This window comes from Corythoichthys intestinalis, chromosome 13, assembly GCF_030265065.1.
Source record: "Corythoichthys intestinalis isolate RoL2023-P3 chromosome 13, ASM3026506v1, whole genome shotgun sequence".
Classification (NCBI taxonomy): domain Eukaryota; kingdom Metazoa; phylum Chordata; class Actinopteri; order Syngnathiformes; family Syngnathidae; genus Corythoichthys; species Corythoichthys intestinalis.
Genome location: NC_080407.1, coordinates 32,933,184 through 32,959,128, shown reverse-complemented (window position 1 = coordinate 32,959,128; position 25,945 = coordinate 32,933,184).

Sequence of the window (25,945 nt, the reverse complement as noted above, 5' to 3'; positions counted from 1 at the left end):
CGCATAGATCTCACTGTGAAAAGGCTTAAATGGCTTTTTTGACCTAAGTTTGAGGATTGCGCTCAAACAAAATGTCCTAGAACAAAATTTTCAAATGTAACTACTAGATTGTGATACAATACACTATTGGGTGAAGTTTGGTTGACTTCTGCGCAGCGGTTTGGGAGTTAACATCAAAATTACATTTCTCGGCCATATCGCATAGATCTCACTGTGAAAAGGCTTAAATGACTTTTTTAATTAAGTTTGATGATTGCGTTCAAACAAAATGTCCTAGAACAAAATTTTCAAATGTAACTACTAGATTGTGATACAATACACTATTGGGTGAAGTTTAGTTGACTTCTGCGCAGCGGTTTGGGAGTTAACATCAAAATTACATTTCTCGGCCATATCGCATAGATCTCACTGTGAAAAGGCTTAAATGGCTTTTTTGACCTAAGTTTAATGATTGCGCTCAAACCAAATGTCCTAGAACGAAATTTTCAAATGTAACTACTAGAATGTGATACAATACACTATTGGGTGAAGTTTGGTTGACTTCTGCGCAGCGGTTTGGGAGTTAACATCAAAATTACATTTCTCGGCCATATCGCATAGATCTCACTGTGAAAAGGCTTAAAGGACTTTTTTAATTAAGTTTGATGATTGCGTTCAAATCAAATGTCCAATAACAAAATTTCCACATGTAACTACTAGATTGTGATACAATACACTAATGGGTGAAGTTTGGTTGACTTCTGCGCAGCGGTTTGGGAGTTAACATCAAAATTACATTTCTCGGCCATATCGCATAGATCTCACTGTGAAAAGGCTTAAATGACTTTTTTAATTAAGTTTGATGATTGCGTTCAAACAAAATGTCCTTGAACAAAATTTTCAAATGTAACTACTAGATTGTGATACAATACACTATTGGGTGAAGTTTGGTTGACTTCTGCGCAGCGGTTTGGGAGTTAACATCAAAATTACATTTCTCGGCCATATCGCATAGATCTCACTGTGAAAAGGCTTAAATGGCTTTTTTGACCTAAGTTTGAGGATTGCGCTCAAATCAAATGTCCTAGAACCAAATTTCCACATGTAATTACTAGATTGTGATACAATACACTAATGGGTGAAGTTTGGTTGACTTCTGCGGAGCGGTTTGGGAGTTAACATCAAAATTACATTTCTCGGCCATATCGCATAGATCTCACTGTGAAAAGGCTTAAATGACTTTTTTAATTGAGTTTAATGATTGCGCTCAAACCAAATGTCCTAGAACGAAATTTTCAAATGTAACTACTAGAATGTGATACAATACACTATTGGGTGAAGTTTGGTTGACTTCTGCGCAGCGGTTTGGGAGTTAACATCAAAATTACATTTCTCGGCCATATCGCATAGATCTCACTGTGAAAAGGCTTAAATGGCTTTTTTGACCTAAGTTTAATGATTGCGCTCAAACCAAATGTCCTAGAACCAAATTTCCACATGTAACTACTAGATTGTGATACAATACACTAATGGGTGAAGTTTGGTTTACTTCTGCGCAGCGGTTTGGGAGTTAACATCAAAATTACATTTCTCGGCCATATCGCATAGATCTCACTGTGAAAAGGCTTAAATGGCTTTTTAGACCTAAGTTTGAGGATTGCGCTCAAATCAAATGTCCTAGAACCAAATTTCCACATGTAACTACTAGATTGTGATACAATACACTAATGGGTGAAGTTTGGTTGACTTCTGCGCAGCGGTTTGGGAGTTAACATCAAAATTACATTTCTCGGCCATATCGCATAGATCTCACTGTGAAAAGGCTTAAATGACTTTTTTAATTAAGATTGATGATTGCGCTCAAACAAAATGTCCTAGAACAAAATTTTCAAATGTAACTACTAGATTGTGATAAAATACACTATTGGGTGAAGTTTGGTTGACTTCTGCGCAGCGGTTTGGGAGTTAACATCAAAATTACATTTCTCGGCCATATCGCATAGATCTCACTGTGAAAAGGCTTAAATGGCTTTTTTGACCTAAGTTTGAGGATTGCGCTCAAATCAAATGTCCTAGAACCAAATTTCCACATGTAACTACTAGATTGTGATACAATACACTAATGGGTGAAGTTTGGTTTACTTCTGCGCAGCGGTTTGGGAGTTAACATCAAAATTACATTTCTCGGCCATATCGCATAGATCTCACTGTGAAAAGGCTTAAATGGCTTTTTTGACCTAAGTTTAATGATTGCGCTCAAACCAAATGTCCTAGAACGAAATTTTCAAATGTAACTACTAGAATGTGATACAATACACTATTGGGTGAAGTTTGGTTGACTTCTGCGCAGCGGTTTGGGAGTTAACATCAAAATTACATTTCTCGGCCATATCGCATAGATCTCACTGTGAAAAGGCTTAAATGGCTTTTTTGACCTAAGTTTGAGGATTGCGCTCAAACAAAATGTCCTAGAACAAAATTTTCAAATGTAACTACTAGATTGTGATACAATACACTATTGGGTGAAGTTTGGTTGACTTCTGCGCAGCGGTTTGGGAGTTAACATCAAAATTACATTTCTCGGCCATATCGCATAGATCTCACTGTGAAAAGGCTTAAATGACTTTTTTAATTAAGTTTGATGATTGCGTTCAAACAAAATGTCCTAGAACAAAATTTTCAAATGTAACTACTAGATTGTGATACAATACACTATTGGGTGAAGTTTGGTTGACTTCTGCGCAGCGGTTTGGGAGTTAACATCAAAATTACATTTCTCGGCCATATCGCATAGATCTCACTGTGAAAAGGCTTAAATGGCTTTTTTGACCTAAGTTTGAGGATTGCGCTCAAATCAAATGTCCTAGAACCAAATTTCCACATGTAACTACTAGATTGTGATACAATACACTAATGGGTGAAGTTTGGTTTACTTCTGCGCAGCGGTTTGGGAGTTAACATCAAAATTACATTTCTCGGCCATATCGCATAGATCTCACTGTGAAAAGGCTTAAATGACTTTTTTAATTGAGTTTAATGATTGCGCTCAAACCAAATGTCCTAGAACGAAATTTTCAAATGTAACTACTAGAATGTGATACAATACACTATTGGGTGAAGTTTAGTTCACTTCTGCGCAGCGGTTGGGGAGTTAACATCAAAATTACATTTCTCGGCCATATCGCATAGATCTCACTGTGAAAAGGCTTAAATGGCTTTTTTGACCTAAGTTTAATGATTGCGCTCAAACCAAATGTCCTAGAACGAAATTTTCAAATGTAACTACTAGAATGTGATACAATACACTATTGGGTGAAGTTTGGTTGACTTCTGCGCAGCGGTTTGGGAGTTAACATCAAAATTACATTTCTCGGCCATATCGCATAGATCTCACTGTGAAAAGGCTTAAATGGCTTTTTTGACCTAAGTTTGAGGATTGCGCTCAAATCAAATGTCCTAGAACCAAATTTCCACATGTAACTACTAGATTGTGATAAAATACACTAATGGGTGAAGTTTGGTTTACTTCTGCGCAGCGGTTTGGGAGTTAACATCAAAATTACATTTCTCGGCCATATCGCATAGATCTCACTGTGAAAAGGCTTAAATGGCTTTTTTGACCTAAGTTTAATGATTGCGCTCAAACCAAATGTCCTAGAACGAAATTTTCAAATGTAACTACTAGAATGTGATACAATACACTATTGGGTGAAGTTTGGTTGACTTCTGCGCAGCGGTTTGGGAGTTAACATCAAAATTACATTTCTCGGCCATATCGCATAGATCTCACTGTGAAAAGGCTTAAATGGCTTTTTTGACCTAAGTTTGAGGATTGCGCTCAAACAAAATGTCCTAGAACAAAATTTTCAAATGTAACTACTAGATTGTGATACAATACACTATTGGGTGAAGTTTGGTTGACTTCTGCGCAGCGGTTTGGGAGTTAACATCAAAATTACATTTCTCGGCCATATCGCATAGATCTCACTGTGAAAAGGCTTAAATGACTTTTTTAATTAAGTTTGATGATTGCGTTCAAACAAAATGTCCTAGAACAAAATTTTCAAATGTAACTACTAGATTGTGATACAATACACTATTGGGTGAAGTTTGGTTGACTTCTGCGCAGCGGTTTGGGAGTTAACATCAAAATTACATTTCTCGGCCATATCGCATAGATCTCACTGTGAAAAGGCTTAAATGGCTTTTTTGACCTAAGTTTAATGATTGCGCTCAAACCAAATGTCCTAGAACAAAATTTTCAAATGTAACTACTAGATTGTGATACAATACACTATTGGGTGAAGTTTGGTTGACTTCTGCGCAGCGGTTTGGGAGTTAACATCAAAATTACATTTCTCGGCCATATCGCATAGATCTCACTGTGAAAAGGCTTAAATGACTTTTTTAATTAAGTTTGATGATTGCGTTCAAACAAAATGTCCTAGAACAAAATTTTCAAATGTAACTACTAGATTGTGATACAATACACTATTGGGTGAAGTTTGGTTGACTTCTGCGCAGCGGTTTGGGAGTTAACATCAAAATTACATTTCTCGGCCATATCGCATAGATCTCACTGTGAAAAGGCTTAAATGGCTTTTTTGACCTAAGTTTAATGATTGCGCTCAAACCAAATGTCCTAGAACAAAATTTTCAAATGTAACTACTAGATTGTGATACAATACACTATTGGGTGAAGTTTAGTTCACTTCTGCGCAGCGGTTGGGGAGTTAACATCAAAATTACATTTCTCGGCCATATCGCATAGATCTCACTGTGAAAAGGCTTAAATGGCTTTTTTGACCTAAGTTTAATGATTGCGCTCAAACCAAATGTCCTAGAACGAAATTTTCAAATGTAACTACTAGAATGTGATACAATACACTATTGGGTGAAGTTTGGTTGACTTCTGCGCAGCGGTTTGGGAGTTAACATCAAAATTACATTTCTCGGCCATATCGCATAGATCTCACTGTGAAAAGGCTTAAATGGCTTTTTTGACCTAAGTTTGAGGATTGCGCTCAAATCAAATGTCCTAGAACCAAATTTCCACATGTAACTACTAGATTGTGATACAATACACTAATGGGTGAAGTTTGGTTGACTTCTGCGCAGCGGTTTGGGAGTTAACATCAAAATTACATTTCTCGGCCATATCGCATAGATCTCACTGTGAAAAGGCTTAAATGACTTTTTTAATTAAGTTTGATGATTGCGCTCAAACAAAATGTCCTAGAACAAAATTTTCAAATGTAACTACTAGATTGTGATACAATACACTATTGGGTGAAGTTTGGTTGACTTCTGCGCAGCGGTTTGGGAGTTAACATCAAAATTACATTTCTCGGCCATATCGCATAGATCTCACTGTGAAAAGGCTTGAATGGCTTTTTTGACCTAAGTTTGAGGATTGCGCTCAAATCAAATGTCCTAGAACCAAATTTCCACATGTAACTACTAGATTGTGATACAATACACTAATGGTTGAAGTTTGGTTGACTTCTGCGCAGCGGTTTGGGAGTGAACATCAAAATTACATTTCTCGGCCATATCGCATAGATCTCACTGTGAAAAGGCTTAAATGACTTTTTTTAATTAAGTTTGAAGATTGCGCTCAAATCAAATGTCCTAGAACTAAATTTCCAAATGTAACTACTAGATTGTGATAAAATACACTATTGGGTGAAGTTTGGTTGACTTCTGCGCAGCGGTTTGGGAGTTAACATCAAAATTACATTTCTCGGCCATATCGCATAGATCTCACTGTGAAAAGGCTTAAATGGCTTTTTTGACCTAAGTTTGAGGATTGCGCTCAAATCAAATGTCCTAGAACCAAATTTCCACATGTAACTACTAGATTGTGATACAATACACTAATGGGTGAAGTTTGGTTTACTTCTGCGCAGCGGTTTGGGAGTTAACATCAAAATTACATTTCTCGGCCATATCGCATAGATCTCACTGTGAAAAGGCTTAAATGGCTTTTTTGACCTAAGTTTAATGATTGCGCTCAAACCAAATGTCCTAGAACGAAATTTTCAAATGTAACTACTAGAATGTGATACAATACACTATTGGGTGAAGTTTGGTTGACTTCTGCGCAGCGGTTTGGGAGTTAACATCAAAATTACATTTCTCGGCCATATCGCATAGATCTCACTGTGAAAAGGCTTAAAGGACTTTTTTAATTAAGTTTGATGATTGCGTTCAAATCAAATGTCCAATAACAAAATTTCCACATGTAACTACTAGATTGTGATACAATACACTAATGGGTGAAGTTTGGTTGACTTCTGCGCAGCGGTTTGGGAGTTAACATCAAAATTACATTTCTCGGCCATATCGCATAGATCTCACTGTGAAAAGGCTTAAATGACTTTTTTAATTAAGTTTGATGATTGCGTTCAAATCAAATGTCCTAGAACCAAATTTCCACATGTAATTACTAGATTGTGATACAATACACTAATGGGTGAAGTTTGGTTGACTTCTGCGGAGCGGTTTGGGAGTTAACATCAAAATTACATTTCTCGGCCATATCGCATAGATCTCACTGTGAAAAGGCTTAAATGACTTTTTTAATTGAGTTTAATGATTGCGCTCAAACCAAATGTCCTAGAACGAAATTTTCAAATGTAACTACTAGAATGTGATACAATACACTATTGGGTGAAGTTTGGTTGACTTCTGCGCAGCGGTTTGGGAGTTAACATCAAAATTACATTTCTCGGCCATATCGCATAGATCTCACTGTGAAAAGGCTTAAATGGCTTTTTTGACCTAAGTTTGAGGATTGCGCTCAAATCAAATGTCCTAGAACCAAATTTCCACATGTAACTACTAGATTGTGATACAATACACTAATGGGTGAAGTTTGGTTTACTTCTGCGCAGCGGTTTGGGAGTTAACATCAAAATTACATTTCTCGGCCATATCGCATAGATCTCACTGTGAAAAGGCTTAAATGGCTTTTTTGACCTAAGTTTAATGATTGCGCTCAAACCAAATGTCCTAGAACCAAATTTCCACATGTAACTACTAGATTGTGATACAATACACTAATGGGTGAAGTTTGGTTTACTTCTGCGCAGCGGTTTGGGAGTTAACATCAAAATTACATTTCTCGGCCATATCGCATAGATCTCACTGTGAAAAGGCTTAAATGGCTTTTTAGACCTAAGTTTGAGGATTGCGCTCAAATCAAATGTCCTAGAACCAAATTTCCACATGTAACTACTAGATTGTGATACAATACACTAATGGGTGAAGTTTGGTTGACTTCTGCGCAGCGGTTTGGGAGTTAACATCAAAATTACATTTCTCGGCCATATCGCATAGATCTCACTGTGAAAAGGCTTAAATGACTTTTTTAATTAAGATTGATGATTGCGCTCAAACAAAATGTCCTAGAACAAAATTTTCAAATGTAACTACTAGATTGTGATAAAATACACTATTGGGTGAAGTTTGGTTGACTTCTGCGCAGCGGTTTGGGAGTTAACATCAAAATTACATTTCTCGGCCATATCGCATAGATCTCACTGTGAAAAGGCTTAAATGGCTTTTTTGACCTAAGTTTGAGGATTGCGCTCAAATCAAATGTCCTATAACCAAATTTCCACATGTAACTACTAGATTGTGATACAATACACTAATGGGTGAAGTTTGGTTGACTTCTGCGCAGCGGTTTGGGAGTTAACATCAAAATTACATTTCTCGGCCATATCGCATAGATCTCACTGTGAAAAGGCTTAAATGACTTTTTTAATTAAGTTTGATGATTGCGTTCAAACAAAATGTCCTAGAACAAAATTTTCAAATGTAACTACTAGATTGTGATACAATACACTATTGGGTGAAGTTTGGTTGACTTCTGCGCAGCGGTTTGGGAGTTAACATCAAAATTACATTTCTCGGCCATATCGCATAGATCTCACTGTGAAAAGGCTTAAATGGCTTTTTTGACCTAAGTTTGAGGATTGCGCTCAAATCAAATGTCCTAGAACCAAATTTCCACATGTAACTACTAGATTGTGATACAATACACTAATGGGTGAAGTTTGGTTTACTTCTGCGCAGCGGTTTGGGAGTTAACATCAAAATTACATTTCTCGGCCATATCGCATAGATCTCACTGTGAAAAGGCTTAAATGACTTTTTTAATTGAGTTTAATGATTGCGCTCAAACCAAATGTCCTAGAACGAAATTTTCAAATGTAACTACTAGAATGTGATACAATACACTATTGGGTGAAGTTTAGTTCACTTCTGCGCAGCGGTTGGGGAGTTAACATCAAAATTACATTTCTCGGCCATATCGCATAGATCTCACTGTGAAAAGGCTTAAATGGCTTTTTTGACCTAAGTTTAATGATTGCGCTCAAACCAAATGTCCTAGAACGAAATTTTCAAATGTAACTACTAGAATGTGATACAATACACTATTGGGTGAAGTTTGGTTGACTTCTGCGCAGCGGTTTTGGAGTTAACATCAAAATTACATTTCTCGGCCATATCGCATAGATCTCACTGTGAAAAGGCTTAAATGGCTTTTTTGACCTAAGTTTGAGGATTGCGCTCAAATCAAATGTCCTAGAACCAAATTTCCACATGTAACTACTAGATTGTGATAAAATACACTAATGGGTGAAGTTTGGTTTACTTCTGCGCAGCGGTTTTGGAGTTAACATCAAAATTACATTTCTCGGCCATATCGCATAGATCTCACTGTGAAAAGGCTTAAATGGCTTTTTTGACCTAAGTTTAATGATTGCGCTCAAACCAAATGTCCTAGAACCAAATTTCCACATGTAACTACTAGATTGTGATACAATACACTAATGGGTGAAGTTTGGTTTACTTCTGCGCAGCGGTTTGGGAGTTAACATCAAAATTACATTTCTCGGCCATATCGCATAGATCTCACTGTGAAAAGGCTTAAATGGCTTTTTAGACCTAAGTTTGAGGATTGCGCTCAAATCAAATGTCCTAGAACCAAATTTCCACATGTAACTACTAGATTGTGATACAATACACTAATGGGTGAAGTTTGGTTGACTTCTGCGCAGCGGTTTGGGAGTTAACATCAAAATTACATTTCTCGGCCATATCGCATAGATCTCACTGTGAAAAGGCTTAAATGACTTTTTTAATTAAGATTGATGATTGCGCTCAAACAAAATGTCCTAGAACAAAATTTTCAAATGTAACTACTAGATTGTGATAAAATACACTATTGGGTGAAGTTTGGTTGACTTCTGCGCAGCGGTTTGGGAGTTAACATCAAAATTACATTTCTCGGCCATATCGCATAGATCTCACTGTGAAAAGGCTTAAATGGCTTTTTTGACCTAAGTTTGAGGATTGCGCTCAAATCAAATGTCCTATAACCAAATTTCCACATGTAACTACTAGATTGTGATACAATACACTAATGGGTGAAGTTTGGTTGACTTCTGCGCAGCGGTTTGGGAGTTAACATCAAAATTACATTTCTCGGCCATATCGCATAGATCTCACTGTGAAAAGGCTTAAATGACTTTTTTAATTAAGTTTGATGATTGTGTTCAAACAAAATGTCCTAGAACAAAATTTTCAAATGTAACTACTAGATTGTGATACAATACACTATTGGGTGAAGTTTGGTTGACTTCTGCGCAGCGGTTTGGGAGTTAACATCAAAATTACATTTCTCGGCCATATCGCATAGATCTCACTGTGAAAAGGCTTAAATGGCTTTTTTGACCTAAGTTTGAGGATTGCGCTCAAACAAAATGTCCTAGAACAAAATTTTCAAATGTAACTACTAGATTGTGATACAATACACTATTGGGTGAAGTTTGGTTGACTTCTGCGCAGCGGTTTGGGAGTTAACATCAAAATTACATTTCTCGGCCATATCGCATAGATCTCACTGTGAAAAGGCTTAAATGACTTTTTTAATTAAGTTTGATGATTGCGTTCAAACAAAATGTCCTAGAACAAAATTTTCAAATGTAACTACTAGATTGTGATACAATACACTATTGGGTGAAGTTTGGTTGACTTCTGCGCAGCGGTTTGGGAGTTAACATCAAAATTACATTTCTCGGCCATATCGCATAGATCTCACTGTGAAAAGGCTTAAATGGCTTTTTTGACCTAAGTTTGAGGATTGCGCTCAAATCAAATGTCCTAGAACCAAATTTCCACATGTAACTACTAGATTGTGATACAATACACTAATGGGTGAAGTTTGGTTTACTTCTGCGCAGCGGTTTGGGAGTTAACATCAAAATTACATTTCTCGGCCATATCGCATAGATCTCACTGTGAAAAGGCTTAAATGACTTTTTTAATTGAGTTTAATGATTGCGCTCAAACCAAATGTCCTAGAACGAAATTTTCAAATGTAACTACTAGAATGTGATACAATACACTATTGGGTGAAGTTTAGTTCACTTCTGCGCAGCGGTTGGGGAGTTAACATCAAAATTACATTTCTCGGCCATATCGCATAGATCTCACTGTGAAAAGGCTTAAATGGCTTTTATGACCTAAGTTTAATGATTGCGCTCAAACCAAATGTCCTAGAACGAAATTTTCAAATGTAACTACTAGAATGTGATACAATACACTATTGGGTGAAGTTTGGTTGACTTCTGCGCAGCGGTTTGGGAGTTAACATCAAAATTACATTTCTCGGCCATATCGCATAGATCTCACTGTGAAAAGGCTTAAATGGCTTTTTTGACCTAAGTTTGAGGATTGCGCTCAAATCAAATGTCCTAGAACCAAATTTCCACATGTAACTACTAGATTGTGATACAATACACTAATGGGTGAAGTTTGGTTGACTTCTGCGCAGCGGTTTGGGAGTTAACATCAAAATTACATTTCTCGGCCATATCGCATAGATCTCACTGTGAAAAGGCTTAAATGACTTTTTTAATTAAGTTTGATGATTGCGCTCAAACAAAATGTCCTAGAACAAAATTTTCAAATGTAACTACTAGATTGTGATACAATACACTATTGGGTGAAGTTTGGTTGACTTCTGCGCAGCGGTTTGGGAGTTAACATCAAAATTACATTTCTCGGCCATATCGCATAGATCTCACTGTGAAAAGGCTTGAATGGCTTTTTTGACCTAAGTTTGAGGAGTGCGCTCAAATCAAATGTCCTAGAACCAAATTTCCACATGTAACTACTAGATTGTGATACAATACACTAATGGTTGAAGTTTGGTTGACTTCTGCGCAGCGGTTTGGGAGTGAACATCAAAATTACATTTCTCGGCCATATCGCATAGATCTCACTGTGAAAAGGCTTAAATGACTTTTTTTAATTAAGTTTGAAGATTGCGCTCAAATCAAATGTCCTAGAACTAAATTTCCAAATGTAACTACTAGATTGTGATAAAATACACTATTGGGTGAAGTTTGGTTGACTTCTGCGCAGCGGTTTGGGAGTTAACATCAAAATTACATTTCTCGGCCATATCGCATAGATCTCACTGTGAAAAGGCTTAAATGGCTTTTTTGACCTAAGTTTGAGGATTGCGCTCAAATCAAATGTCCTATAACCAAATTTCCACATGTAACTACTAGATTGTGATACAATACACTAATGGGTGAAGTTTGGTTGACTTCTGCGCAGCGGTTTGGGAGTTAACATCAAAATTACATTTCTCGGCCATATCGCATAGATCTCACTGTGAAAAGGCTTAAATGACTTTTTTAATTAAGTTTGATGATTGCGTTCAAACAAAATGTCCTAGAACAAAATTTTCAAATGTAACTACTAGATTGTGATACAATACACTATTGGGTGAAGTTTGGTTGACTTCTGCGCAGCGGTTTGGGAGTTAACATCAAAATTACATTTCTCGGCCATATCGCATAGATCTCACTGTGAAAAGGCTTAAATGGCTTTTTTGACCTAAGTTTGAGGATTGCGCTCAAATCAAATGTCCTAGAACCAAATTTCCACATGTAACTACTAGATTGTGATACAATACACTAATGGGTGAAGTTTGGTTTACTTCTGCGCAGCGGTTTGGGAGTTAACATCAAAATTACATTTCTCGGCCATATCGCATAGATCTCACTGTGAAAAGGCTTAAATGGCTTTTTTGACCTAAGTTTAATGATTGCGCTCAAACCAAATGTCCTAGAACGAAATTTTCAAATGTAACTACTAGAATGTGATACAATACACTATTGGGTGAAGTTTGGTTGACTTCTGCGCAGCGGTTTGGGAGTTAACATCAAAATTACATTTCTCGGCCATATCGCATAGATCTCACTGTGAAAAGGCTTAAATGGCTTTTTTGACCTAAGTTTGAGGATTGCGCTCAAACAAAATGTCCTAGAACAAAATTTTCAAATGTAACTACTAGATTGTGATACAATACACTATTGGGTGAAGTTTGGTTGACTTCTGCGCAGCGGTTTGGGAGTTAACATCAAAATTACATTTCTCGGCCATATCGCATAGATCTCACTGTGAAAAGGCTTAAATGACTTTTTTAATTAAGTTTGATGATTGCGTTCAAACAAAATGTCCTAGAACAAAATTTTCAAATGTAACTACTAGATTGTGATACAATACACTATTGGGTGAAGTTTGGTTGACTTCTGCGCAGCGGTTTGGGAGTTAACATCAAAATTACATTTCTCGGCCATATCGCATAGATCTCACTGTGAAAAGGCTTAAATGGCTTTTTTGACCTAAGTTTGAGGATTGCGCTCAAATCAAATGTCCTAGAACCAAATTTCCACATGTAACTACTAGATTGTGATACAATACACTAATGGGTGAAGTTTGGTTTACTTCTGCGCAGCGGTTTGGGAGTTAACATCAAAATTACATTTCTCGGCCATATCGCATAGATCTCACTGTGAAAAGGCTTAAATGACTTTTTTAATTGAGTTTAATGATTGCGCTCAAACCAAATGTCCTAGAACGAAATTTTCAAATGTAACTACTAGAATGTGATACAATACACTATTGGGTGAAGTTTAGTTCACTTCTGCGCAGCGGTTGGGGAGTTAACATCAAAATTACATTTCTCGGCCATATCGCATAGATCTCACTGTGAAAAGGCTTAAATGGCTTTTTTGACCTAAGTTTAATGATTGCGCTCAAACCAAATGTCCTAGAACGAAATTTTCAAATGTAACTACTAGAATGTGATACAATACACTATTGGGTGAAGTTTGGTTGACTTCTGCGCAGCGGTTTGGGAGTTAACATCAAAATTACATTTCTCGGCCATATCGCATAGATCTCACTGTGAAAAGGCTTAAATGGCTTTTTTGACCTAAGTTTGAGGATTGCGCTCAAATCAAATGTCCTAGAACCAAATTTCCACATGTAACTACTAGATTGTGATAAAATACACTAATGGGTGAAGTTTGGTTTACTTCTGCGCAGCGGTTTGGGAGTTAACATCAAAATTACATTTCTCGGCCATATCGCATAGATCTCACTGTGAAAAGGCTTAAATGGCTTTTTTGACCTAAGTTTAATGATTGCGCTCAAACCAAATGTCCTAGAACGAAATTTTCAAATGTAACTACTAGAATGTGATACAATACACTATTGGGTGAAGTTTGGTTGACTTCTGCGCAGCGGTTTGGGAGTTAACATCAAAATTACATTTCTCGGCCATATCGCATAGATCTCACTGTGAAAAGGCTTAAATGGCTTTTTTGACCTAAGTTTGAGGATTGCGCTCAAACAAAATGTCCTAGAACAAAATTTTCAAATGTAACTACTAGATTGTGATACAATACACTATTGGGTGAAGTTTGGTTGACTTCTGCGCAGCGGTTTGGGAGTTAACATCAAAATTACATTTCTCGGCCATATCGCATAGATCTCACTGTGAAAAGGCTTAAATGACTTTTTTAATTGAGTTTAATGATTGCGCTCAAACCAAATGTCCTAGAACGAAATTTTCAAATGTAACTACTAGAATGTGATACAATACACTATTGGGTGAAGTTTAGTTCACTTCTGCGCAGCGGTTGGGGAGTTAACATCAAAATTACATTTCTCGGCCATATCGCATAGATCTCACTGTGAAAAGGCTTAAATGGCTTTTTTGACCTAAGTTTAATGATTGCGCTCAAACCAAATGTCCTAGAACGAAATTTTCAAATGTAACTACTAGAATGTGATACAATACACTATTGGGTGAAGTTTGGTTGACTTCTGCGCAGCGGTTTGGGAGTTAACATCAAAATTACATTTCTCGGCCATATCGCATAGATCTCACTGTGAAAAGGCTTAAATGGCTTTTTTGACCTAAGTTTGAGGATTGCGCTCAAATCAAATGTCCTAGAACCAAATTTCCACATGTAACTACTAGATTGTGATACAATACACTAATGGGTGAAGTTTGGTTGACTTCTGCGCAGCGGTTTGGGAGTTAACATCAAAATTACATTTCTCGGCCATATCGCATAGATCTCACTGTGAAAAGGCTTAAATGACTTTTTTAATTAAGTTTGATGATTGCGCTCAAACAAAATGTCCTAGAACAAAATTTTCAAATGTAACTACTAGATTGTGATACAATACACTATTGGGTGAAGTTTGGTTGACTTCTGCGCAGCGGTTTGGGAGTTAACATCAAAATTACATTTCTCGGCCATATCGCATAGATCTCACTGTGAAAAGGCTTGAATGGCTTTTTTGACCTAAGTTTGAGGATTGCGCTCAAATCAAATGTCCTAGAACCAAATTTCCACATGTAACTACTAGATTGTGATACAATACACTAATGGTTGAAGTTTGGTTGACTTCTGCGCAGCGGTTTGGGAGTGAACATCAAAATTACATTTCTCGGCCATATCGCATAGATCTCACTGTGAAAAGGCTTAAATGGCTTTTTTGACCTAAGTTTGAGGATTGCGCTCAAATCAAATGTCCTAGAACCAAATTTCCACATGTAACTACTAGATTGTGATAAAATACACTAATGGGTGAAGTTTGGTTGACTTCTGCGCAGCGGTTTGGGAGTTAACATCAAAATTACATTTCTCGGCCATATCGCATAGATCTCACTGTGAAAAGGCTTAAATGGCTTTTTTGACCTAAGTTTGAGGATTGCGCTCAAATCAAATGTCCTAGAACCAAATTTCCACATGTAACTACTAGATTGTGATACAATACACTAATGGGTGAAGTTTGGTTTACTTCTGCGCAGCGGTTTGGGAGTTAACATCAAAATTACATTTCTCGGCCATATCGCATAGATCTCACTGTGAAAAGGCTTAAATGGCTTTTTTGACCTAAGTTTAATGATTGCGCTCAAACCAAATGTCCTAGAACGAAATTTTCAAATGTAACTACTAGAATGTGATACAATACACTATTGGGTGAAGTTTGGTTGACTTCTGCGCAGCGGTTTGGGAGTTAACATCAAAATTACATTTCTCGGCCATATCGCATAGATCTCACTGTGAAAAGGCTTAAAGGACTTTTTTAATTAAGTTTGATGATTGCGTTCAAATCAAATGTCCAATAACAAAATTTCCACATGTAACTACTAGATTGTGATACAATACACTAATGGGTGAAGTTTGGTTGACTTCTGCGCAGCGGTTTGGGAGTTAACATCAAAATTACATTTCTCGGCCATATCGCATAGATCTCACTGTGAAAAGGCTTAAATGACTTTTTTAATTAAGTTTGATGATTGCGTTCAAACAAAATGTCCTTGAACAAAATTTTCAAATGTAACTACTAGATTGTGATACAATACACTATTGGGTGAAGTTTGGTTGACTTCTGCGCAGCGGTTTGGGAGTTAACATCAAAATTACATTTCTCGGCCATATCGCATAGATCTCACTGTGAAAAGGCTTAAATGGCTTTTTTGACCTAAGTTTGAGGATTGCGCTCAAATCAAATGTCCTAGAACCAAATTTCCACATGTAATTACTAGATTGTGATACAATACACTAATGGGTGAAGTTTGGTTGACTTCTGCGGAGCGGTTTGGGAGTTAACATCAAAATTACATTTCTCGGCCATATCGCATAGATCTCACTGTGAAAAGGCTTAAATGACTTTTTTAATTGAGTTTAATGATTGCGCTCAAACCAAATGTCCTAGAACGAAATTTTCAAATGTAACTACTAGAATGTGATACAATACACTATTGGGTGAAGTTTGGTTGACTTCTGCGCAGCGGTTTGGGAGTTAACATCAAAATTACATTTCTCGGCCATATCGCATAGATCTCACTGTGAAAAGGCTTAAATGGCTTTTTTGACCTAAGTTTGAGGATTGCGCTCAAATCAAATGTCCTAGAACCAAATTTCCACATGTAACTACTAGATTGTGATACAATACACTAATGGGTGAAGTTTGGTTTACTTCTGCGCAGCGGTTTGGGAGTTAACATCAAAATTACATTTCTCGGCCATATCGCATAGATCTCACTGTGAAAAGGCTTAAATGGCTTTTTTGACCTAAGTTTAATGATTGCGCTCAAACCAAATGTCCTAGAACGAAATTTTCAAATGTAACTACTAGAATGTGATACAATACACTATTGGGTGAAGTTTGGTTGACTTCTGCGCAGCGGTTTGGGAGTTAACATCAAAATTACATTTCTCGGCCATATCGCATAGATCTCACTGTGAAAAGGCTTAAATGACTTTTTTAATTAAGTTTGATGATTGCGTTCAAACAAAATGTCCTAGAACAAAATTTTCAAATGTAACTACTAGATTGTGATACAATACACTATTGGGTGAAGTTTGGTTGACTTCTGCGCAGCGGTTTGGGAGTTAACATCAAAATTACATTTCTCGGCCATATCGCATAGATCTCACTGTGAAAAGGCTTGAATGGCTTTTTTGACCTAAGTTTGAGGATTGCGCTCAAATCAAATGTCCTAGAACCAAATTTCCACATGTAACTACTAGATTGTGATACAATACACTAATGGTTGAAGTTTGGTTGACTTCTGCGCAGCGGTTTGGGAGTGAACATCAAAATTACATTTCTCGGCCATATCGCATAGATCTCACTGTGAAAAGGCTTAAATGGCTTTTTTGACCTAAGTTTGAGGATTGCGCTCAAATCAAATGTCCTATAACCAAATTTCCACATGTAACTACTAGATTGTGATACAATACACTAATGGGTGAAGTTTGGTTGACTTCTGCGCAGCGGTTTGGGAGTTAACATCAAAATTACATTTCTCGGCCATATCGCATTGATCTCACTGTGAAAAGGCTTAAATGACTTTTTTAATTAAGTTTGATGATTGTGTTCAAACAAAATGTCCTAGAACAAAATTTTCAAATGTAACTACTAGATTGTGATACAATACACTATTGGGTGAAGTTTGGTTGACTTCTGCGCAGCGGTTTGGGAGTTAACATCAAAATTACATTTCTCGGCCATATCGCATAGATCTCACTGTGAAAAGGCTTAAAGGACTTTTTTAATTAAGTTTGATGATTGCGTTCAAATCAAATGTCCAATAACAAAATTTCCACATGTAACTACTAGATTGTGATACAATACACTAATGGGTGAAGTTTGGTTGACTTCTGCGCAGCGGTTTGGGAGTTAACATCAAAATTACATTTCTCGGCCATATCGCATAGATCTCACTGTGAAAAGGCTTAAATGACTTTTTTAATTAAGTTTGATGATTGCGTTCAAACAAAATGTCCTTGAACAAAATTTTCAAATGTAACTACTAGATTGTGATACAATACACTATTGGGTGAAGTTTGGTTGACTTCTGCGCAGCGGTTTGGGAGTTAACATCAAAATTACATTTCTCGGCCATATCGCATAGATCTCACTGTGAAAAGGCTTAAATGGCTTTTTTGACCTAAGTTTGAGGATTGCGCTCAAATCAAATGTCCTAGAACCAAATTTCCACATGTAATTACTAGATTGTGATACAATACACTAATGGGTGAAGTTTGGTTGACTTCTGCGGAGCGGTTTGGGAGTTAACATCAAAATTACATTTCTCGGCCATATCGCATAGATCTCACTGTGAAAAGGCTTAAATGACTTTTTTAATTGAGTTTAATGATTGCGCTCAAACCAAATGTCCTAGAACGAAATTTTCAAATGTAACTACTAGAATGTGATACAATACACTATTGGGTGAAGTTTGGTTGACTTCTGCGCAGCGGTTTGGGAGTTAACATCAAAATTACATTTCTCGGCCATATCGCATAGATCTCACTGTGAAAAGGCTTAAATGGCTTTTTTGACCTAAGTTTAATGATTGCGCTCAAACCAAATGTCCTAGAACGAAATTTTCAAATGTAACTACTAGAATGTGATACAATACACTATTGGGTGAAGTTTGGTTGACTTCTGCGCAGCGGTTTGGGAGTTAACATCAAAATTACATTTCTCGGCCATATCGCATAGATCTCACTGTGAAAAGGCTTAAAGGACTTTTTTTAATTAAGTTTGATGATTGCGTTCAAATCAAATGTCCAATAACAAAATTTCCACATGTAACTACTAGATTGTGATACAATACACTAATGGGTGAAGTTTGGTTGACTTCTGCGCAGCGGTTTGGGAGTTAACATCAAAATTACATTTCTCGGCCATATCGCATAGATCTCACTGTGAAAAGGCTTAAATGACTTTTTTAATTAAGTTTGATGATTGCGTTCAAACAAAATGTCCTTGAACAAAATTTTCAAATGTAACTACTAGATTGTGATACAATACACTATTGGGTGAAGTTTGGTTGACTTCTGCGCAGCGGTTTGGGAGTTAACATCAAAATTACATTTCTCGGCCATATCGCATAGATCTCACTGTGAAAAGGCTTAAATGGCTTTTTTGACCTAAGTTTGAGGATTGCGCTCAAATCAAATGTCCTAGAACCAAATTTCCACATGTAATTACTAGATTGTGATACAATACACTAATGGGTGAAGTTTGGTTGACTTCTGCGGAGCGGTTTGGGAGTTAACATCAAAATTACATTTCTCGGCCATATCGCATAGATCTCACTGTGAAAAGGCTTAAATGACTTTTTTAATTGAGTTTAATGATTGCGCTCAAACCAAATGTCCTAGAACGAAATTTTCAAATGTAACTACTAGAATGTGATACAATACACTATTGGGTGAAGTTTGGTTGACTTCTGCGCAGCGGTTTGGGAGTTAACATCAAAATTACATTTCTCGGCCATATCGCATAGATCTCACTGTGAAAAGGCTTAAATGGCTTTTTTGACCTAAGTTTGAGGATTGCGCTCAAATCAAATGTCCTAGAACCAAATTTCCACATGTAACTACTAGATTGTGATACAATACACTAATGGGTGAAGTTTGGTTTACTTCTGCGCAGCGGTTTGGGAGTTAACATCAAAATTACATTTCTCGGCCATATCGCATAGATCTCACTGTGAAAAGGCTTAAATGGCTTTTTTGACCTAAGTTTAATGATTGCGCTCAAACCAAATGTCCTAGAACGAAATTTTCAAATGTAACTACTAGAATGTGATACAATACACTATTGGGTGAAGTTTGGTTGACTTCTGCGCAGCGGTTTGGGAGTTAACATCAAAATTACATTTCTCGGCCATATCGCATAGATCTCACTGTGAAAAGGCTTAAATGGCTTTTTTGACCTAAGTTTGAGGATTGCGCTCAAACAAAATGTCCTAGAACAAAATTTTCAAATGTAACTACTAGATTGTGATACAATACACTATTGGGTGAAGTTTGGTTGACTTCTGCGCAGCGGTTTGGGAGTTAACATCAAAATTACATTTCTCGGCCATATCGCATAGATCTCACTGTGAAAAGGCTTAAATGACTTTTTTAATTAAGTTTGATGATTGCGTTCAAACAAAATGTCCTAGAACAAAATTTTCAAATGTAACTACTAGATTGTGATACAATACACTATTGGGTGAAGTTTGGTTGACTTCTGCGCAGCGGTTTGGGAGTTAACATCAAAATTACATTTCTCGGCCATATCGCATAGATCTCACTGTGAAAAGGCTTAAATGGCTTTTTTGACCTAAGTTTGAGGATTGCGCTCAAATCAAATGTCCTAGAACCAAATTTCCACATGTAACTACTAGATTGTGATACAATACACTAATGTGTGAAGTTTGGTTTACTTCTGCGCAGCGGTTTGGGAGTTAACATCAAAATTACATTTCTCGGCCATATCGCATAGATCTCACTGTGAAAAGGCTTAAATGACTTTTTTAATTGAGTTTAATGATTGCGCTCAAACAAAATGTCCTAGAACGAAATTTTCAAATGTAACTACTAGAATGTGATACAATACACTATTGGGTGAAGTTTAGTTCACTTCTGCGCAGCGGTTGGGGAGTTAACATCAAAATTACATTTCTCGGCCATATCGCATAGATCTCACTGTGAAAAGGCTTAAATGGCTTTTTTGACCTAAGTTTAATGATTGCGCTCAAACCAAATGTCCTAGAACGAAATTTTCAAATGTAACTACTAGAATGTGATACAATACACTATTGGGTGAAGTTTGGTTGACTTCTGCGCAGCGGTTTGGGAGTTAACATCAAAATTACATTTCTCGGCCATATCGCATAGATCTCACTGTGAAAAGGCTTAAATGGCTTTTTTGACCTAAGTTTGAGGATTGCGCTCAAATCAAATGTCCTAGAACCAAATTTCCACATGTAACTACTAGATTGTGATACAATACACTAATGGGTGAAGTTTGGTTGACTTCTGCGCAGCGGTTTGGGAGTTAACATCAAAATTACATTTCTCGGCCATATCGCATAGATCTCACTGTGAAAAGGCTTAAATGACTTTTTTAATTAAGTTTGATGATTGCGCTCAAACAAAATGTCCTAGAACAAAATTTTCAAATGTAACTACTAGATTGTGATACAATACACTATTGGGTGAAGTTTGGTTGACTTCTGCGCAGCGGTTTGGGAGTTAACATCAAAATTACATTTCTCGGCCATATCGCATAGATCTCACTGTGAAAAGGCTTGAATGGCTTTTTTGACCTAAGTTTGAGGATTGCGCTCAAATCAAATGTCCTAGAACCAAATTTCCACATGTAACTACTAGATTGTGATACAATACACTAATGGTTGAAGTTTGGTTGACTTCTGCGCAGCGGTTTGGGAGTGAACATCAAAATTACATTTCTCGGCCATATCGCATAGATCTCACTGTGAAAAGGCTTAAATGACTTTTTTTAATTAAGTTTGAAGATTGCGCTCAAATCAAATGTCCTAGAACTAAATTTCCAAATGTAACTACTAGATTGTGATAAAATACACTATTGGGTGAAGTTTGGTTGACTTCTGCGCAGCGGTTTGGGAGTTAACATCAAAATTACATTTCTCGGCCATATCGCATAGATCTCACTGTGAAAAGGCTTAAATGGCTTTTTTGACCTAAGTTTGAGGATTGCGCTCAAATCAAATGTCCTAGAACCAAATTTCCACATGTAACTACTAGATTGTGATACAATACACTAATGGGTGAAGTTTGGTTTACTTCTGCGCAGCGGTTTGGGAGTTAACATCAAAATTACATTTCTCGGCCATATCGCATAGATCTCACTGTGAAAAGGCTTAAATGGCTTTTTTGACCTAAGTTTAATGATTGCGCTCAAACCAAATGTCCTAGAACGAAATTTTCAAATGTAACTACTAGAATGTGATACAATACACTATTGGGTGAAGTTTGGTTGACTTCTGCGCAGCGGTTTGGGAGTTAACATCAAAATTACATTTCTCGGCCATATCGCATAGATCTCACTGTGAAAAGGCTTAAAGGACTTTTTTAATTAAGTTTGATGATTGCGTTCAAATCAAATGTCCAATAACAAAATTTCCACATGTAACTACTAGATTGTGATACAATACACTAATGGGTGAAGTTTGGTTGACTTCTGCGCAGCGGTTTGGGAGTTAACATCAAAATTACATTTCTCGGCCATATCGCATAGATCTCACTGTGAAAAGGCTTAAATGGCTTTTTTGACCTAAGTTTAATGATTGCGCTCAAACCAAATGTCCTAGAACGAAATTTTCAAATGTAACTACTAGAATGTGATACAATACACTATTGGGTGAAGTTTGGTTGACTTCTGCGCAGCGGTTTGGGAGTTAACATCAAAATTACATTTCTCGGCCATATCGCATAGATCTCACTGTGAAAAGGCTTAAATGGCTTTTTTGACCTAAGTTTGAGGATTGCGCTCAAACAAAATGTCCTAGAACAAAATTTTCAAATGTAACTACTAGATTGTGATACAATACACTATTGGGTGAAGTTTGGTTGACTTCTGCGCAGCGGTTTGGGAGTTAACATCAAAATTACATTTCTCGGCCATATCGCATAGATCTCACTGTGAAAAGGCTTAAATGACTTTTTTAATTAAGTTTGATGATTGCGTTCAAACAAAATGTCCTAGAACAAAATTTTCAAATGTAACTACTAGATTGTGATACAATACACTATTGGGTGAAGTTTGGTTGACTTCTGCGCAGCGGTTTGGGAGTTAACATCAAAATTACATTTCTCGGCCATATCGCATAGATCTCACTGTGAAAAGGCTTGAATGGCTTTTTTGACCTAAGTTTGAGGATTGCGCTCAAATCAAATGTCCTAGAACCAAATTTCCACATGTAACTACTAGATTGTGATACAATACACTAATGGTTGAAGTTTGGTTGACTTCTGCGCAGCGGTTTGGGAGTGAACATCAAAATTACATTTCTCGGCCATATCGCATAGATCTCACTGTGAAAAGGCTTAAATGGCTTTTTTGACCTAAGTTTGAGGATTGCGCTCAAATCAAATGTCCTATAACCAAATTTCCACATGTAACTACTAGATTGTGATACAATACACTAATGGGTGAAGTTTGGTTGACTTCTGCGCAGCGGTTTGGGAGCTAACATCAAAATTACATTTCTCGGCCATATCGCATTGATCTCACTGTGAAAAGGCTTAAATGACTTTTTTAATTAAGTTTGATGATTGTGTTCAAACAAAATGTCCTAGAACAAAATTTTCAAATGTAACTACTAGATTGTGATACAATACACTATTGGGTGAAGTTTGGTTGACTTCTGCGCAGCGGTTTGGGAGTTAACATCAAAATTACATTTCTCGGCCATATCGCATAGATCTCACTGTGAAAAGGCTTAAATGGCTTTTTTGACCTAAGTTTAATGATTGCGCTCTAACCAAATGTCCTAGAACGAAATTTTCAAATGTAACTACTAGAATGTGATACAATACACTATTGGGTGAAGTTTGGTTGACTTCTGCGCAGCGGTTTGGGAGTTAACATCAAAATTACATTTCTCGGCCATATCGCATAGATCTCACTGTGAAAAGGCTTAAATGGCTTTTTTTACCTAAGTTTGAGGATTGCGCTCAAATCAAATGTCCTAGAACCAAATTTCCACATGTAACTACTAGATTGTGATACAATACACTAATGGGTGAAGTTTGGTTTACTTCTGCGCAGCGGTTTGGGAGTTAGCATCAAAATTACATTTCTCGGCCATATCGCATAGATCTCACTGTGAAAAGGCTTAAATGGCTTTTTTGACCTAAGTTTAATGATTGCGCTCAAACCAAATGTCCTAGAACGAAATTTTCAAATGTAACTACTAGAATGTGATACAATACACTATTGGGTGAAGTTTGGTTGACTTCTGCGCAGCGGTTTGGGAGTTAACATCAAAATTACATTTCTCGGCCATATCGCATAGATCTCACTGTGAAAAGGCTTAAAGGACTTTTTTAATTAAGTTTGATGATTGCGTTCAAATCAAATGTCCAATAACAAAATTTCCACATGTAACTACTAGATTGTGATACAATACACTAATGGGTGAAGTTTGGTTGACTTCTGCGCAGCGGTTTGGGAGTTAACATCAAAATTACATTTCTCGGCCATATCGCATAGATCTCACTGTGAAAAGGCTTAAATGACTTTTTTAATTAAGTTTGATGATTGCGTTCAAACAAAATGTCCTTGAACAAAATTTTCAAATGTAACTACTAGATTGTGATACAATACACTATTGGGTGAAGTTTGGTTGACTTCTGCGCAGCGGTTTGGGAGTTAACATCAAAATTACATTTCTCGGCCATATCGCATAGATCTCACTGTGAAAAGGCTTAAATGGCTTTTTTGACCTAAGTTTGAGGATTGCGCTCAAATCAAATGTCCTAGAACCAAATTTCCACATGTAATTACTAGATTGTGATACAATACACTAATGGGTGAAGTTTGGTTGACTTCTGCGGAGCGGTTTGGGAGTTAACATCAAAATTACATTTCTCGGCCATATCGCATAGATCTCACTGTGAAAAGGCTTAAATGACTTTTTTAATTGAGTTTAATGATTGCGCTCAAACCAAATGTCCTAGAACGAAATTTTCAAATGTAACTACTAGAATGTGATACAATACACTATTGGGTGAAGTTTGGTTGACTTCTGCGCAGCGGTTTGGGAGTTAACATCAAAATTACATTTCTCGGCCATATCGCATAGATCTCACTGTGAAAAGGCTTAAATGGCTTTTTTGACCTAAGTTTAATGATTGCGCTCAAACCAAATGTCCTAGAACGAAATTTTCAAATGTAACTACTAGAATGTGATACAATACACTATTGGGTGAAGTTTGGTTGACTTCTGCGCAGCGGTTTGGGAGTTAACATCAAAATTACATTTCTCGGCCATATCGCATAGATCTCACTGTGAAAAGGCTTAAAGGACTTTTTTTAATTAAGTTTGATGATTGCGTTCAAATCAAATGTCCAATAACAAAATTTCCACATGTAACTTCTAGATTGTGATACAATACACTAATGGGTGAAGTTTGGTTGACTTCTGCGCAGCGGTTTGGGAGTTAACATCAAAATTACATTTCTCGGCCATATCGCATAGATCTCACTGTGAAAAGGCTTAAATGACTTTTTTAATTAAGTTTGATGATTGCGTTCAAACAAAATGTCCTTGAACAAAATTTTCAAATGTAACTACTAGATTGTGATACAATACACTATTGGGTGAAGTTTGGTTGACTTCTGCGCAGCGGTTTGGGAGTTAACATCAAAATTACATTTCTCGGCCATATCGCATAGATCTCACTGTGAAAAGGCTTAAATGGCTTTTTTGACCTAAGTTTGAGGATTGCGCTCAAATCAAATGTCCTAGAACCAAATTTCCACATGTAATTACTAGATTGTGATACAATACACTAATGGGTGAAGTTTGGTTGACTTCTGCGGAGCGGTTTGGGAGTTAACATCAAAATTACATTTCTCGGCCATATCGCATAGATCTCACTGTGAAAAGGCTTAAATGACTTTTTTAATTGAGTTTAATGATTGCGCTCAAACCAAATGTCCTAGAACGAAATTTTCAAATGTAACTACTAGAATGTGATACAATACACTATTGGGTGAAGTTTGGTTGACTTCTGCGCAGCGGTTTGGGAGTTAACATCAAAATTACATTTCTCGGCCATATCGCATAGATCTCACTGTGAAAAGGCTTAAATGGCTTTTTTGACCTAAGTTTGAGGATTGCGCTCAAATCAAATGTCCTAGAACCAAATTTCCACATGTAACTACTAGATTGTGATACAATACACTAATGGGTGAAGTTTGGTTTACTTCTGCGCAGCGGTTTGGGAGTTAACATCAAAATTACATTTCTCGGCCATATCGCATAGATCTCACTGTGAAAAGGCTTAAATGGCTTTTTTGACCTAAGTTTAACGATTGCGCTCAAACCAAATGTCCTAGAACGAAATTTTCAAATGTAACTACTAGAATGTGATACAATACACTATTGGGTGAAGTTTGGTTGACTTCTGCGCAGCGGTTTGGGAGTTAACATCAAAATTACATTTCTCGGCCATATCGCATAGATCTCACTGTGAAAAGGCTTAAATGGCTTTTTTGACCTAAGTTTGAG